General features: G+C 44.2%; 1 protein-coding gene across 3 annotated transcripts in view; it reads left to right on the forward strand.

The window, feature by feature from the left end:
* ADAMTS3 (ADAM metallopeptidase with thrombospondin type 1 motif 3) overlaps nucleotides 1-19,030 on the forward strand; it is a 375,923-nt gene that overhangs the window by 150,059 nt on the left and 206,834 nt on the right. The gene's annotated exons all lie outside the window — the stretch shown is intronic.

Raw genomic sequence — 19,030 nt, forward strand, 5'->3', positions numbered from 1 at the left:
ACTGCTCAACTTGATATTCATTGCTCAACTTGAACTTCTTTCCTACCGTTATCAATGCAATGCACCAAACCCAAATCCGTTTCTGTGACATGACGTTATCACTGTACACCTCGACAAGTTGGTGATTAATGTCAACTACTGATGTGCCCTTTAGACGCAGAATATGATTACACTACACACCTCAATGTTTCATAGAAACATAGAATTTGGCGGCATATAAGAACCACTTGGACCACCTAGTCTGCCCATGTACACACACAAACCTACACATTAGGGTTATTTTTCAATGTTTGGAGCCAATTAACCTACCAGTATATTTTTGGATTGTGGGAGGAAACAGGAGTCCTCAGAGGAAACCCAGCAAGTACGGGGAAAATATACAAACTCCACACAGTTAGGATCATGATGGGAATCAAACCCATTACCTCAGTGCTGTGAGACAGTAATACTAACCATTACACCATCTGTACTGCCTACCATGTTTCCGCTAGCCCCTCCATTTTACAACTGATGTTGGGACAGTATGACTGATATGAGGCACAGTCTGATGGTCATATAATATCCAATCTAGAAATCCATTCTATAATGCTAGGTGGTATAGTATAACTACAATGAACCGGTATGACAGCTTTGGCCAGACTATTGAGATGCTTTAGAAGTGACTTCATGTAGGATGACACAGGACTAGATAGTTTCTTTGGAAAGGGAATACACAGAGTTCCAAAATAGACACAGCTGCACAGTCTCACCAGATATGGAGTGGGGAGACAACTGCAAAGGGACATCTCCAGCAAGTAGCATTATCACCCAAGAATTTTTTGCAAGAACCAAAGCGCACCTGTACCAATGAGCAAGCTTTGGGGCTGTTTTGCAGCAGTGATCCAATGGCTCTTGGGAAAATCAATTGCATAATAAATTCCACTCTATTCCAGGAGATTTTAGGAATACATCTGTCTGCCTCTGCCAGAATGCTGCAACTTGGCTATTGATGAAACTTTTAACAAGATATTAACCCCAAACACACATAAAAATCCACACTGAAATGATTGAGGGAACACAAAATCAGATTGCAATACCCTCATGGTCTGAACCCAATGAAAACCTGTGGTGTGTTATGAAGAGGGCTGTCAACAAGTGATGACCGAAGAATATCAAAGAACTGAAAATATTCTGCGTGAAAGAGTGGTTCAAGATCCCTCAACAATTGTTCAGCAACCTTGTTAAACATTATAGAACATGTCTTCATGCTGTCATTGATGCCAGTGAAGACTTGACCAAATATTAAGAATTGGGGTGCCAATATTGTTTTAATATGTTATTTAAAAAAGTTTACCAAAAAAAAATTCAGATTTTTTTTTTCTCTTAATAGGGGAAGATGTTCTAAGTCTTGGAGAGTGAATAAGTGGAGAGAGATAAAGTACCAGCTCGTAACTGCCATGTTACAGGCTGTGTTTGAAAAACGAAAGTTAGGAGCTGAGTGGTTGGTACTTCATCTCTCTCCACTATATCTCTGTTTAACGCCCCTAAGGGAGAGAGTTACAAAACATTCTAAAGAGGACAAGTGGAAATGTTGCGCATAGCAACCAGTCAGATTCTATCTGTCATTTATCTAGCACATTCTATAAAATAATAGATAGGAGCTGATTGGTTGCTATAGGTCTCTTTTCCCCTGTCCCTTTTAGAAGGTTTGAAACTAGTCTCCCTTAGAGTTGATCTTATGGAATGAAAATGCATGTAAAGTGGAGAATTATGTAGCTCAAAATAGTCCATTTGATTGTAATTACATCAAGAGATGCTTAACAGGCGTCACTGGAGATGTGGCCTACATAGATTAGAAAACATCTCCAGCGGTATGGGCACCATTATTATAACTGAGTTCCAAGTACACATCCCTCATCCGCTCTCTAGATATAGGGGGTGCAAGCCCAACTTACTGTACATGCAATTCAAATGTTCATGTGATTTTCATCCATCTTTGGTATGATGTACCGCAAGAATAGGCAATGATTGGCATGCTTACTCCTGATGTAGCCTGGTTATTATTCTTATTTGAAACACCTCCACTTGTTCTTTTTAGAAGGTTTGATAAGTCTCTCCCTAAATGTTATTTTCTGTAAATGTAAGGGTAAATACCTTTGAATTCCATTATGATTAAAACTCAGGTTTTTATAAAAATAATTACGTTGGGACTAGATTCTGCCAAAGGTTTTACTGGAGCAGCTTTTGGCATGTGTTTGGGAGCAGTAATTCAGCTACAAAGCCTTTGTTGGAGCGAGTACCGGTGTGTTAGAGTTTGCCACAACACTGTACACGTGATTTTTTTTATTTTGCACTGAACCAAAAAAAAAAAAACGTTTTGGCATTAACAGTGCAAATAAAGAAATAGTGGCTGATGCTTTAGGTATTATGCAGTACCAGACAATGCTGATGAACAATAGGTGAAAAATAGACATAACCATGACTCTCACAAATGCTAATGTAAACTTTCATCTAAAATAAAAAGTAAAAAGTAAGAAACCATTATTTAACCATCATTCGGTCAATTACTCACATTCAAGTGCCCAACTCACCTTTCTATTCCCTCCTCCCTAAGCCCCTCCTGGACACATTAGGCACTTGCAAAAGCTTACCAAACATATCCTTAATGCAGCTAAATGGCAGATCGTTCTCCCTTGGAAAGCTACACTGGTACCATTAATTGCATTTGGGCCACTTACAGTATCTTATGGAATGCATCGCAGCCTAACATGCTAAGAAAAACCTGGGTTCCTTGGACACCCCTAACATGCTTAGAAAAACCTTTGAAGTCAACACACACCAACCTCCCCCCCCCCCCCATCCCTTTCCTTAAACAGTTTAATCTGATTCTGTGCTTCGTTTCCCTACTTCTTATTGGTAGACACTGGATTTGTTGATAATATTATTGTTACTGATTTTGTGTCTGCTGCTTGTGACCTTGCCTCACCTTGGAACAGCACAATACAGCTATCCACATCACAGGTTTTCCCTCACACGCCATAGAGGCGCGCAGGAAACTTGCACTATCGTATCTGATTGGTGCACAGCCGAGCATCATGGTACATCACTTCGACATGAATCAGCCCCTTTGACGAATTACAGATAATAACCTATATTACATTTTTTTTTCCACATTTTTTGTAGTTTGGTAAGAATCACGGCTTCAAACAGATGATAAACAATTCACAATTATGCTCTGTTCCATCCTCTAAACTTGCAAAAGTATTTAATGCAAAGTAATATATAAAAACTAGAAAGGGTAGGCAGTATGAATGGTGTAGTGGTTGATGTTACTGCCTCACAACACTGAGGTCATGTGTTCAAATCCCACCATGGTCCTAACTGTGTGGATTTTGTATATTCTCCCTGTATTAGGGTGGGTTTCCTCTGGTTACTCCGGTTTCCTCCCACAATCAAAAAATATAGGTTAATTGGCTTTCGGCATAATAAATTAACTCTAATGTGTGTGTGTACATGGGCAGAGTAGATGGGCCAAGTGATTCTTAGCAGGCGTCAAATTCAATATTTCTATGAGATGGAGCGTGCTCTCTGATTATTATCAGTGTATTGCAGAGCTATTTTTGCGGCCTGAAATAGGTAGAATTTTTTTATATTGTTCTGTATGGTGGAACTTGGAAATACCTTGTGCCTGACACTCACTCATATGAATATGGATCCAAGTAAGGGCTGTTCACTGATCAGAATATAAATTGAGTGGGACACTAGGTGTATTTAAATGTCACCCTATGTGCCACTTAAATACAGTATACTTAGGGTGTGTACACACGGTGAGATCCCTGCTATGTTCGATTTTGACTATGTGATTTCCCTTTAACTCCCCCAGAGCCCAGATAGCACAGATAGTACAGATTTTGACTATCTGTGCTTGAGATTTTGTCTATGTACGATTTTGACTAAGTGCCAATTTTGACTATGCTTTGTACTAGATTGTACACTAGATAGTCAAGATTAACTTGCCTGCACAGTCTATCTAGCCTTACGATACCGACCCCACGGGAGCGTGCATTGGGATCGAATCTGTATCGCAAGCTGCCTAGCACCATGAGATATGCACTTAAGCCCAGTACCCATGGGCCGATTAAGGAGAGATGTGTGCTGAGCGAACCGCTCAGCACACATCTCTCCTGCCGCTCAGCACAGCGCGATCTGTGCTGAGCGTGCGGGAGGAGACGGGGGGCCGCTCATTTCACCCAGCGGGTGAAGTGAGCGACCCGCTAGATTGGCCTGCATGCAGGCCAATCTAGCAGCAGCGATAGCGATGTGCGGGGCCGCGCATCGCTATCGCTGAGGGGGCTACACACGGAGCGATCATGCCGATATTCTAAGCAATCTAGTCAGATTGCTTAGAATATCGCTCCGTGAGTACCCCCCTTAAGTGACCGTGTGTACACATGGTGAGATTTATCTGTCCAATCTGTCTGGTAAGAACAAAAATCTGGCAATGGATGAGAGCAAATGACAATCAACCATTTTCTCCCAAACACTGGAAAATGGATTAAAACTATTGATTTAACACATTTTTCCAAACAAACTGATTTAACCTATTTGTTTTAACAACCATTGTCTATTTTCCAGTGGTTGGGAGCAAATGGTCTGTTGTCATTTGCTCTAATCCATTACCAGATTTTTGTTCTCACCAGACAGATTGGACAGATAAATCTCACCATGTGTTAAGGTGTGTACACATGGTGAGATTCGGGCTATGCCCGATTCTAACTATGCGACAGGGGCCGGGTCGGCACATAGTCAGTATCGCAAGCACATAATGAGTGTGCTTGCTATACTGACTATGTGCGATTTTGGCTAAGTGTAAATTTTGACTATCTCTTCTATAGAGATAGTCAAAATTGACTTGCCTGCACAGTCTATCTTTTCATTCGATGCCGACCGCGCGGGACCGCGCATCGGCATCGAATCGGGATCGCAAGGTGACTGTCACCTTGCGATCTGTACTAACTTTTCTTCCGATTCTGACTATATAGTCAGAATCGGAAGAAAAAATCTCACCGTGTGTACACACCCTTAAAGTTCCACAGCTTTGTAAGTATGAGACACTTTTTGGACCTTTTTGAGAGATTCTAAAAGGGGAGATCCAAATGGCAAGTGCTGGAGTCTTGATGTGAATTGGCATCATCATGTTGAGATTAATCTTGGAGCAGGAGGTGAGACTATGGTCATGCATCATCGCAAAATGGGGTTATAGAGATGTGATTCTGGCGTCTCCCTGACACTCCGGCAGAGTAGGCAGGTATGGTTTTATATTTATGCTGCGTAGTCTTTTCAATTGAAAGAGTTAAGCAGATGACTTTACAGCACTCTTTCAACATATTATCAGGGTATCTTACATCTGCTTCACAGGTGCAAGGGGCATTGAAGAAAATTTATAGCTATCACAGTGGCATGCTAGACTTAAGGCACATAGCTTAAACATTATACAGACACAGAATAATGCCCACTTTAGTTAAATCAATGAATAGACATTGCATCACATTTGCAGTTGTCATGATGGGTTGGGGCTGAAATGCCTGAGTGCGGGATGTCAGCGGTCATAATACCAACCATGGCAAGCAAGCAACTGTTGGCAGCTACCTAAAGGTGCATACACACGGAGAGATTTTAACTATGAGAGATTTTGACTGAGCGTTTTCCCTTGAACTGGCAGTAGGAGATTTTGACTAATTTTTCCACCGATTTTGGCTAAGTGTGCGAGCGATTTTGACTATGGACGATTTTGGCTAACTCATTTAAGCAAGGGGGTGCTTTTTCTTTTCCAGCGCAGTCTATTTTTATCAGCGATAGTGACCTGGCGGGGACGCGCATCGCTATCGCTGACTGTGTACACACAGAGCGATATGCACTAACTTTCTGAGAGATTTTGGCTATATAGTCAAAATCGCTCAGCTATATCGCTCCGTTTGTAAGGACCTTTACCCCCTAAACCTAACCCTCCCTTACTGCAGCCTAACCCTAACCTTCCCCACCCCCACAGTCTAACCCTAACCCCCTCCCCGCAGCCTAAAACTAACCTCCCCCCCCACACCCGTAGCCTAACCCTAACCTTCCCCAGGGGTGCCTAACCTTAACCCCCCCCTCCCTGCAGCCTAACCCTAACCTCCCCACCCCGCAGCCTAACCCTAACCTTCCCCAGGCGTGCCTAACCTTAACCCCCCTCCCTGCAGCCTAACCCTAACCTCCCCACCCCGCAGCCTAACCCTAACCTTCCCCAGGGGTTCCTAACCCTAACCCCCCTCCCTGCAGCCTAAACCTACCCCCTTTCCCGCAGCCTAATCCTCCCCTTGCAGCTTAAACCTAACCTCTCCCCCCTCACGGCTTACCTCTCTAACCTCCCGGCAGTAACTCAGTCGGCTATCGGGATGCCGGCACAGGCATTGTGATCCTAATCGGGATGCCGGTGCCGGAATTCTGATCAGTGTCGGGATTTTGGCATCGGTCTTTTGACAGCCGGTATCTCGACTGCTGGCATCCTAAACTGATGGCGTCATGATGGACATTTAGCTATGACAGTGCACATTAGTGGGTGTCACTGTTCACTTTTGAGCAGCTGTTACACATGTGATACTTCGCAGTTACGTCAATAAAAAAGATTGCTGTTGCATTGCGACTGCATCTGAATCAGGCCCTATATTAGCAAATGAGCTCCTTATGTGTATGACTAGTAAGTGGGTTGATTTAGTTCAATTATCAGTTTTCTTATAGTAAACAATATTAATATTATTTTGAATAATATATTATTTAAACATGTTTATGTTTTCTATTCCTGTAATTTTCTCCTTGTACACACACAGAAGAAATGTGGCTTGGTATCACACCTTTTAGGTGTTACCAGTACATACATTTGTGTCCTCATACATTTTGCCTCAATATGCCACGGAGCCGGAGATGTCTGGCGTGAGTAAGCTGACATGTTCCCTGCAACTCTGTTAGCGCTGGATATGTTTTTGACGAAAATGTATCTTAGTCACATCGCTATCTGTTCGCAGAAGTGCAAAAATCGCCTGCTAGTGATCAGGTCTGAATTAGGCCCATCGCCTGTACTTAAATGTTATGTATATCAAGGACTAAAATGAGGCAGCTTATTTAAGCCAATAGGCATTGGCAGTACTAGAAGGACTGTTTAACCTGCAGGAAGGCTAGATGTTAGTGGATACATCTGTTGTAGGCAAGAAAGTAACATTTAAATTATGTGCATACTGTATCAACCTCATTGGACAAATGGAAGGAGCTAAAGTTTTTTAATTTATTGGTGGATAAGAGTATTAAATAAGCTGCCTCATTTTAGTCCATGACATACATAACATTGAAGTACAGGCATTGAGCAATGAGACATTATGAGGCATATTTATCAATTATTGGGCTTTAGACCCGATATTAATTGTAATTTTATATTGCCGCTATTTACGGCAATAAGAAATATTATAATGCCCGAAAAGAGTCCATTCCTGCAATGTGTTCAGGGTGAAGTTGCCTTTGCCAGGAAGTCCCAGAGGAGCTCCCTTCCGGTAAGTTTTATGAAATTAAGCCCTTAGGTTACAATGGGGCTACCGTCATCTGGCGGGGCAAAATTGCGGAATGAGCTTTGTAAATGTAACAGCTTCACAGCCCCCATAAAATCTTATGTGGGCTGTGGCTGCTGTCGGAAATGGAGAGACTGTGTCATATGTGGAGATATCTGCTACGGTCCCTCCTTGGTACATTTGGAGTATACTTATTATTTGCGGGTGGTCTTCCCTTTGCCGGCGGTCGGGCTCCCGGCGACCAGCATACCGGCGCCGGAATCCCGACCGCCGGCATACCGACAGTTCTTCTCCCTTTTGGGGATCCACAACCCCCCTGGAGGGAGAATAGATAGCGTGGCGCGCCACCATGCCCGCAAGTGGCTCATTTGCGCTCGCCCAGCTGTCGGTATACCGACGGTCGGGATTCCGGTGTCGGTATGCTGGTCGCCGGGAGCCCGACCGCCGGCATAACATACTACACCCATTATTTGCAGGTATCCCTCGAAAACTGGTGTTTTCTGGGAATATCCAATAAATAATATGTGGTACATATGCTCTGATATCTGATATCTCTTTCAGTTTCTAAAGTAATAGACTTTTTACTAGCCTATTGCAAGTTTACAGCCTTAAGACTAGATAGATTTATTATTGGTTAACATGTCATGGATGATTAAAAAAAATAAAAAGTAGATTTGTGACCAGGTGTGCCCATTAAAGCATTCTTACTAACTTTTCTCTGACGTCCTAGTGGATGCTGGGAACTCCGAAAGGACCATGGGGAATAGCGGCTCCGCAGGAGACTGGGCACAAAAGTAAAAGCTTTAGGACTAGCTGGTGTGCACTGGCTCCTCCCCCTATGACCCTCCTCCAAGCCTCAGTTAGATTTTTGTGCCCGAACGAGAAGGGTGCAATCTAGGTGGCTCTCCTGAGCTGCTTAGAGTAAAAGTTTAAATTAGGTTTTTTATTTTCAGTGAGTCCTGCTGGCAACAGGCTCACTGCATCGAGGGACTAAGGGGAGAAGAAGCGAACTCACCTGCGTGCAGAGTGGATTGGGCTTCTTAGGCTACTGGACATTAGCTCCAGAGGGACGATCACAGGCCCAGCCATGGATGGGTCCCAGAGCCGCGCCGCCGTCCCCATTACAGAGCCAGAAGAGCAGAAGAGGTCCGGAAAATCGGCGGCAGAAGACGTCCTGTCTTCAATAGGTAGCGAACAGCACCGCAGCTGTGCGCCATTGCTCTCAGCACACTTCACACTCCGGTCACTGAGGGTGCAGGGACTGGGGGGGGGCGCCCTGAGACGCAATAAAAATACCGTAGATGGCAAAAAAATACATCACATATAGCTCCTGGGCTATATGGATGCATTTAACCCCTGCCAGAATACATAGAAAAACGGGAGATAAGGCCACCGATAAGGGGGCGGAGCCTATCTCCTCAGCACACTGGCGCCATTTTCCCTCACAGCTCCGTTGGAGGGAAGCTCCCTGGCTCTCCCCTGCAGTCACTACACTACAGAAAGGGTTAAAAAAGAGAGGGGGGGCACTAATTACGCGCAGTATTAAAGATACAGCAGCTATAAGGGGAAAAACACTTATATAAGGTTATCCCTGTATATATATAGCTCTCTGGTGTGTGCTGGCAAACTCTCCCTCTGTCTCCCCAAAGGGCTAGTGGGGTCCTGTCCTCTATCAGAGCATTCCCTGTGTGTGTGCTGTATGTCGGTACGTTTGTGTCGACATGTATGAGGAGAAAAATGATGTGGAGACGGAGCAGATTGCCTGTAATAGTGATGTCACCCCCTAGGGGGTCGACACCTGAGTGGATAAACTGTTGGAAGGAATTACGTGACAGTGTCAGCTCTGTATAAAAGACAGTGGTTGACATGAGACAGCCGGCTACTCAGCTTGTGCCTGTCCAGACGTCTCATAGGCCGTCAGGGGCTCTAAAGCACCCGTTACCTCAGATGGCAGATATAGACGCCGACACGGATACTGACTCCAGTGTCGACGGTGAAGAGACAAATGTGACTTCCAGTAGGGCCACACGTTACATGATTGAGGCAATGAAAAATGTTTTATACATTTCTGATAATACGAGTACCACCAAAAAGGGGTATTATGTTCGGTGAGGAAAAACTACCTGTAGTTTTCCTGAATCTGAGAAATTAAATGAGGTGTGTGATGATGCGTGGGTTTCCCCCGATAACAACTGATAATTTCTATAATGTTATTGGCATTATATCCTTTCCCGCCAGAGGTTAGGGTGCGTTGGGAAACACCCCCTAGGGTGGATAAAGCGCTCACACGCTTGTAAGGGCTCTACCCTCTCCTGAGATGGCCGCCCTTAAGGATCCTGCTGATAGAAAGCAGGAGGGTATCCTAAAATGTATTTACACACATACTGGTGTTATACTGCGACCAGCAATCGCCTCAGCCTGGATGTGCAGTGCTGGGTTGGCGTGGTCGGATTCCCTGACTGAAAATATTGATACCCTAGATAGGGATAGTATATTTTTGCCTATAGAGCATTTAAAAGATGCATTTCTATATATGCGTGATGCACAGCGGAATATTTGCCGACTGGCATCAAGTCTAAGTGCGTTGTCCATTTCTACCAGTAGAGGGTTATGGACACGTCAGTGGTCAGGTGATGCGTATTCCAAACGGCATTTGGAAGTATTGCCTTATTAAGGGGAGGAGTTATTTGGGGTCGGTCTTTCAGACCTGGTGGCCACGGCAACAGCTGGGAAATCCACGTTTGTACCCCAGGTCGCCTCTCAACATGAGAAGACGCCGTATTATCAGGCGCAGTCTTTTCGTGGACAAGCGGGCAAAAGGTTCCTCATTTCTGCCCCGTGACAGAGGGAGAGGAAAAAGGCTGCAGAAATCAGCCAGTTCCCAGGAACAGAAACCCTCTCCCGCCTCTGCCAAGCCCTCAGTATGACGCTGGGGCTTTACAAGCAGAATCAGGCACGGTGGGGGGCCCGTCTCAATGAATTTCAGCGCGCAGTGGGCTCACTCGCAAGTAGACCCCTGGATCCTTCAGGTGATATCTCAGGGGTACAAATTGGAATTCGAGACTTCTCCCCCTCGCCGTTTCCTAAAGTCGGCTTTACCGATGTCTCCTTCTGACAGGGAGACAGTTTTGGAAGCCATTCACAAGCTGTATTCCCAGCAGGTGATAATCAAGGTACCCCTCCTGCAACAGGGAACGGGGTATTATTCCACACTGTTGTAGTACCGAAGCCGGACGGCTCGGTGAGACCGATTCTAAATCTAAAATCTTTGAACACTTACATACAGAGGTTCAAATTCAAGATTGAGTCACTCAGAGCAGTGATTGCGAACCTGGAAGAAGGGGACTACATGATGTCTCGGGACATCAAGGATGCTTACCTTCATGTCCAAATTTACCCTTCTCACCAAGGGTACCTCAGGTTTATGGTACAGAACTGTCACTATCAGTTCAGACGCTGCCGTATGGATGGTCCACGGCACCCCGGGTCTTTACCAAGGTAATGGCCGAAATGATGATTCTTCTTCGAAGAAAAGGCGTCTTAATTATCCCTTACTTGGACGATCTCCTGATAAGGGCAAGGTCCAGGGAACAGTTAGAGGTCGGAGTAGCACTATCTCAAGTAGTGCTACGACATAACGGGTGGATTCTAAATATTCCAAAATCGCAGCTGATTCCGACGACACGTCTGCTGTTCCTAGGGATGATTCTGGACACAGTCCAGAAAAAGGTGTTTCTCCCGGAGGAGAAAGCCAGGGAGTTATCCGAGCTAGTCAGGAACCTCCTAAAACCAGGCCAAGTGTCAGTGCATCAATGCACAAGGGTCCTGGGAAAAATGGTGGCTTCTTACGAAGCGATTCCATTCGGCAGATTCCACGCAAGAACTTTTCAGTGGGATCTGCTGGACAAATGGTCCGGATCGCATCTTCAGATGCATCAGCGGATAACCCTGTCTCCAAGGACAAGGGTGTCTCTCCTGTGGTGGTTGCAGAGTGCTCATCTTCTAGAGGGCCGCAGATTCGGCATTCAGGACTGGGTCCTGGTGACCACGGATGCCAGCCTGCGAGGCTGGGGAGCAGTCACACAGGGAAGGAATTTCCAGGGCTTATGGTCAAGCCTGGAGACATCACTTCACATAAATATCCTGAAGCTAAGGGCCATTTACAATGCTCTAAGCTTAGCAAGACCTCTGCTTCAAGGTCAGCCGGTGTTGATCCAGTCGGACAACATCACGGCAGTCACCCACGTAAACAGACAGGGTGGCACAAGAAGCAGGAGGGCAATGGCAGAAGCTGCAAGGATTCTTCGCTGGGCGGAAAATCATGTGATAGCACTGTCAGCAATTCCGGGAGAGTGGGGACTTCACCCAGAAGTCTTCCACATGATTATAAACCGTTGGGAAAAACTCGACAGGTATTGCGCCAGGTCAAGGGACCCTCAGGCAATAGCTGTAGACGCTCTGGTAACACCGTGGGTGTACCAGTCAGTGTATGTGTTCCCTCATCTGCCTCTCATACCCAAGGTACTGAGATTGATAAGATGGAGAGGAGTAAGCACTATATTCGTGGCTCCGGATTGGCCAAGAAGGACTTGGTAACCGGAACTTCAAAAGATGCTCACGGAGGATCCGTGGCCTCTACCTCTAAGAAGGGACCTGCTTCAGCAAGGACCCTGTCTGTTCCAAGACTTACCGCGACTGCGTTTGACGGCATGGCGGTTGAACGCCGGATCCTGAAGGAAAAAAGGCATTCCGGATGAGGTCATCCCTATCCTGATCAAAGCCAGGAAGGATGTAACCGCAAAACATTATCACCGCATTTGGCGAAAATATGTTGCGTGGTGCGAGGCCAGTAAGGCCCGACGGAGAAAATTCAACTGGGTCGATTCCTACATTTCCTGCAAACAGGAGTGTCTATGGGCCTGAAATTGGGGTCCATTAAGGTTCAAATTTCGGCCCTGTCAATTTTCTTCCAAAAAGAACTAGCTTCAGTCCCTGAAGTTCAGACGTTGTAAAAGGGGTACTGCATATACAGCCTCCTTTTGTGCCTCCAGTGGCACCTTGGGATCTCAATGTAGTTTTTGGGTTCCAAAAAGTTACATTGGTTTGAACCACTTAAATCTGTGGAGTTAAAATATCTCACATGGAAAGTGGTCATGCTGTTGGCCCTGGCCTGGGCCAGGCGCGTGTCAGAATTGGCGGCTTTATCCTGTAAAAGCCCTTATCTGATTTTCCATTCGGACAGGGCGGAATTGAGGACTCGTCCTCAGTTTCTCCCTAAGGTGGTTTCAGCGTTTCACCTGAACCAACCTATTGTGGTGCCTGCGGCTACTAGGGACTTGGAGGGCTCCAAGTTGCTAGACGTTGTCAGGGCCCTGAAAATATATGTTTCCAGGACGGCTGGAGTCAGAAAATCTGACTCGCTGTTTATCCTGTATGCACCCAACAAGCTGGGTGCTCCTGCTTCTAAGCAGACTATTGCTCGTTGGATTTGTAGTACAATTCAGCTTGCACATTCTGTGGCAGGCCTGCCACAGCCAAAAATCTGTAAATGCCCACTCCAGAAGGAAGATGGGCTCATCTTGGGCGGCTGCCCGAGGGGTCTCGGCTTTACAACTTTGCCGAGCAGCTACTTGGTCAGGAGCAAATACGTTTGTAAAATTCTACAAAATTGATACCCTGGCTGAGGAGGACCTGGAGTTCTCTCAATTGGTGCTGCAGAGTCATCCGCACTCTCCCGCCCGTTTGGGAGCTTTGGTATAATCCCCATGGTCCTTTCGGAGTTCCCAGCATCCACTAGGACGTCAGAGAAAATAAGACTTTACTTACCGATAATTCTATTTCTCATAGTCCGTAGTGGATGCTGGGCGCCCATCCCAAGTGCGGATTGTCTGCAATACTTGTACATAGTTACAAAAATCGGGTTATTATGGTTGTGAGCCATCTTTTCAGAGGCTCCTCTGTTATCATGCTGTTAACTGGGTTCAGATCACAGGTTGTACGGTGTGATTGGTGTGGCTGGTATGAGTCTTACCCGGGATTCAAAATCCTTCCTTATTGTGTACGCTCGTCCGGGCACAGTATCCTAACTGAGGCTTGGAGGAGGGTCATAGGGGGAGGAGCCAGTGCACACCAGCTAGTCCTAAAGCTTTTACTTTTGTGCCCAGTCTCCTGCGGAGCCGCTGTTCCCCATGGTCCTTTCGGAGTTCCCAGCATCCACTACGGACTATGAGAAATAGAATTATCGGTAAGTAAATTCTTATTTAATCCACCATACTCTGGGTGGTCCATAGCGGCTCAGGTTAAGGTAGGAATGGCAGGGGCGTAGTGTACACATCCCATCACTCTGGATTTATAGCATTAGAGCGGTGGTTCTCAAACTTGGTTCTTAGGACCCCACACAGGTCACGTTTTCCCGGTCACCCAGCAGGTACACTGTGTATTACCTACTGTCACATTTTAAAAATCTACAGGTGGCCTGGAAAACGTGAACTGTGTTGGGTCCTGTGGACCATGGGGTAAATTTACTAAGGTGGGAGATTTTTAGAACTGGTGATGTTGCCCATAGCAACCAATCAGATTATATCTATTATCTGCTAGAAGCAGCTAGATAAATGATAAGTAGAATCTGATTGGTTGCCATGGGCAACATCACCAGTTCTAAAAATCTCCCACCTTAGTAAATTTACCCCCATGTTTGAGAACCTGTGCATCAGGGAACTCTCCCTAAATACAGGAGTCTCCAGTAAATTTCAGGAGATTAGGCAACTATGCAGTAATGCATTTGCCTACAGTAGGTCTCTAGCTGCAGTGGGAACACTACTTTCTTGCTTGGTTTTTCAGCAAAAAGCAGATGTAAACCACAGCTCACTAGTCATGTCACTTGGTAGGTTTGCAGTATTTGCAGAGGCACTGTAAATATTTTTTCTTGTCCAGGGTAAATTGTGAACTCATACTTTAGGCTACTAAACTGATACTAGGTTGCTTTGTAGTGTTTAAATCAGATCAGACATATGCATTGTTGACTGCCGGAGATCTCCTTATCTGGGGGATGAAGGTCAGGGGTAAAGTAAAAGCTTCTTAAACTATCTACTCTGGGGTAGGGTGCTATCCAGCTCCTATTATGCTCCTGCTTACTAGTTAAACACAAGTGTATATTATACCAGATCTCTAGTTTTTGAAAATCTGCTAAAGTTTTTATAAATTTGGCAATAACTTTGCTGTTACACTAATCAGTTCTGGCACTCATTCAACTGTGAAACATTCATACCCCATTTTCCTGTCTGAACGCAAAACATATAGTATGACACACATCACTAAAGTTATGTCTTACCAATACAATAAATAATCTGTGATTGTGTATAATAATCAGTATGTTTAATAAAATTCACATATAACAAACACAAATAAAAGAATGTATATGTAAAAACAATAAACTCAACTTGAATATATTCATAGCTGAAGAGTAAATGCTCCTATAGATATAATTAACAAGTGTCTATATAGCAGTAAGGATATCAATTATACACTGGCCTGTGTTATTTATGATCCAAACAAGCAGATAATTACTGTGTAGTGATCTGAAATAACATTCTGACTCAAGTATCTGATATAGATCAATGCAAACACTGAGGCACTGAGAACTCACCACTATGCCAGATATAAGGAAAATGGTATCCTGACTCAAGGTCGACACCAATTAGGTCAACACCCATTGGTCGACAGTGGATAGGTCGACACTAGTAATAGGTTGACACGGCCATTAGGTCAACATGAACAAGGTCAACATCCAAAAAGGTTGACGTGTTTTTTAAAAATTTTTTTTTGGGGGGGGTACTTTTTCATACTTTACGATCCAGGTGGACTACAATTGAGAACGGTAACCTGTGCTGAGCGCAGCCGCGAGCCATGCAAGGGGACGTGGTGCACTAATTGGGGTTCCCGGTCACTTGACGGAGAAAATGACCCCCCCCAAAAAAAATCATGTCGACCTTGTTCATGTCGACATAATGTCCATGTCGACCTATTTCTAGTGTCGACCTACCCACTGTCCAATGGGTGTCGACCTAATGGGTGTCGACCTAATGGGTGTTGACCTAATTGGTGTCGACCTTGAGTCCCATACCCAAGGAAAATCATACCTCTCAATATTTTGTAATTTGAAGTTGAAACTTTTGCGTGCACAACAATGGGGTGTTATCTGTGGGAAGGGGCGTGGTCTTGTGGCACACCCCAATTTTCATCACTTGGGTTGTGCCACGCATTCCCCGTGATGTTGGGTTTCCCCCAGGTTTTCCCTGCACTGTGAACAGATGTTGTGGACATGTGCATGGCATCTATTCACCCACTGCTCTTCTATGCAGAGCAGTGATGGCAGTGCTTGCGACAACTTTTCTCTCCATGGACACTGCGGCCTGTGGCTGGTACGTCAGTACAGTCCCTGAAAAGTAGGACTGTGCACTGGAAAACCAGACAGTTGGGGGATATGGGAAAATCGACCATACTCGCTTTATTATTGATCACAAGCAGTAGCTGATGCCAGGAGCAATCCCACTTATATAGTGAGCTGAGGGTGGCACATTCCGATAATCAGTGAAGGTGTCAGATAGGCAAAAAAATAGACCACTCCACTGCTCTGCAGCGCACAGCGTCTATTCATTGGAGACAGAGGGAGAGGGGGCATGCCAGCAGCTCACAGAGCGCTGGGCATGCCCCTTCAGTGACGAAAGCGGGTCCTCCCGCGAAGCCACGACCCCTTTCCGTAGGCCACGCCCCCTTTTCAGGAGCGCGCGCGGCTTCGCCGCGCGTGTGTCCCTCTTTGCAGAAGGGAAAAGTTGGGAGGTATGATATAATAGATAAAGTTATCACTGACCTAAAAATGTTTACTAAGGAATGAAACTTCTATATTTTTATTCTGTAAGAGACTTAGGGGTCTATTTACTAAGCCTTGGATGGAGATAAAGTTGCTGGAGATAAAGTACCAGCCAATCCGCTCCTAACCGCTATGCCACAAGCTGTGTTTTAAAAATGACAGTTAGTAGACCAGTGGCTAGGACTTTATCTCCAGCGACTTTATCTCCATCCAAGGCTTAGTAAATAGACCCCTGAATAATATATTTCTAAAAGTTTTTTGTTAAAACTCTGGGTCAATGGTTTGACATTTCATTGTCCACTTTGAAAGCATACGATTCAACCTACATATCCAAATATGGAATATTTCTACAGAGATACTGTATGCTGTTACTGATTTGAAAACTATGGTTGGCAAAGAAAATGAAAGGTTATTGGTTTAGTTAATTAAATATGCACTTTAAATGTATCCATTTTATTCTTATTGCTATCTATACAAATGTCATCATCTGAATTCATAGCTGTATAAATCTTTTTACTAAAACAATTGGTTCATGGAATACATTCCCATATGAAATCTGACTCATGAGTGAGTGTTTTGTATGTTCTTCTACCCAGTTAATCATTGGCAACAAAATTAATGAAGAGTCTGATTGTTTTTAATTATTCCATTGCCACAAAGTGAGTTCCAAGCTTATGACATTCAAAACTTGAGAAGAAATGACACATGCTCTGCACTGATTCAAATTGTACCTCAGTCCCAGTGCTGTACAGTACGTCAGGGATGTAGTTACTGTTCCACTTGTGCCACCCAAAAATGAATGCCGGAAAACATTATCAGCTGCCAGGGCACAGCTAATTGCATTTAAATTGAGCATTTATATTTTCAGAATCCAAGAGCACTTCTCTGTAAACTTATATATCTGAGGCTACTATTTAAGGGTACTTATTATCTATTGATATTTACTAGGGCAAATAAGAAGCAACAACTGCTGCTTTGTATATAGTGGAGAAGTTTAATATCGCAGTTAGAGAACAACAGGCAGATAGTTGTTTTTTTGTCTCAGATTTTCTGATTAAGTATTTTTTATTTTATTTAACAGTATATGAATAATAAAATGTAAGTAGTATTAATAGTCCAATGATTCCAAAAGAGTAACATGAAACATATGAGGGCCAATTAAGACACAAGTCTGTGTAATTGCAGCCACATTGCATGCACTGTACTGCATGTGAGTATTAGGCCATACACAGAGGGTTATTAATCTTTGTGGTCTATGCAATTATCCATACACATGGTTTCTAATCCATCATCATCATCATCATCATCATCATCATCATCATCATCATCAGTTTGAACTTGCATCAGTACCATCCCTGGTCCAAAAGATCTGTCTGAAAACTGTCCATACGCACAACTTTGTATAGCGGCTTCCCGTTCACACAGCACAGGGAGCCGGGTTGAACCCGTGTTCAACTCTGCAAGCTACCCAAGTTGGAATACCGGGTCTCTCGACCCAGATTATTCAAACTGGGCCCTTTTATCCCACACAGCAAGACGGGTTATGCACGCTCGTGTGCAATAACCCATGTTCAAAGGTGGCAGTGTAAAAGGGGTATATAAGTATTCAGATTTAAGTATCTACTTTGTCTGAGGAGATATGTAACACAGAAAAGGCTGAGAGGACGGTATCCGGTATCCACTAATAGAATTTGAAACATAGAAACATTGAATTTGATGGCAGATAGGAACCACTTGGTCCATCTAGTCTGCCTCTTTTTTAATGGTCGGCATGCCTCAGGTCGACATGGTCAAAAGGTCGAAAGGTTCAAAGGGTCAACAGATTCGATAGGTTGATATTACAATGGTTGACACACATATGGTCAACACAAGTTTATTTATTTATTTTAATTTTTTAAAGCTTTTTTCATGCTTTACCATCCACGTGGACTGTGATTGAGAATATTAACCTGAGCCGAATACAGCAGTAGCGGAGCAAGGCACCTTGCCCGAAGCATGGCAAGCAGAAGCTGCACCCTAAGGGGGCTTTTTTGTGGCAGAAAAGTTACAAAACACCTCCCCAAAAAATTGTCAACCTTTTTTGTTTTGACCATTTCTATGTCGACCTTTTCACCCTGTTGACCTTTTCTACTGTCTTCCTACTGTATTAAATGTCGACCTTTTGACTCTGTAAACCCATTGACCGTGTTGACATTTTGCATATCGACCATTTGGGGTAAACCTATTGATTGTAGGTAGACCTTCTTAGTGAAGATGTAATGATCCATACCCACAGGAGCATATGTACTGTTGTTGCATGACAGACCACTTCTATCCATTATATTGATTTAAGTGGACATCCTTTAGAAGAAATGCATAGAAACATTTTAACAACAAAAACTTAAATGCCATAGAGAACTCCATGCTGCCCTAGAGCATATGTCTTTACTGTTCTGATGTAAGTGCAATTAGTACATGTTCCAATGACATTTCAGATGTGTGTTCCATGCATCAGAGGACAGAGCAGTATGGACATGACACAGTCAAAGCCGAATTTCAAGTGATGTGTCTTTTTACTGTTCTACTTGATGAATGTCGTTGTCACTGC

This window comes from Pseudophryne corroboree, chromosome 1 (genome assembly GCF_028390025.1).
Source record: "Pseudophryne corroboree isolate aPseCor3 chromosome 1, aPseCor3.hap2, whole genome shotgun sequence".
NCBI classification, from domain to species: domain Eukaryota; kingdom Metazoa; phylum Chordata; class Amphibia; order Anura; family Myobatrachidae; genus Pseudophryne; species Pseudophryne corroboree.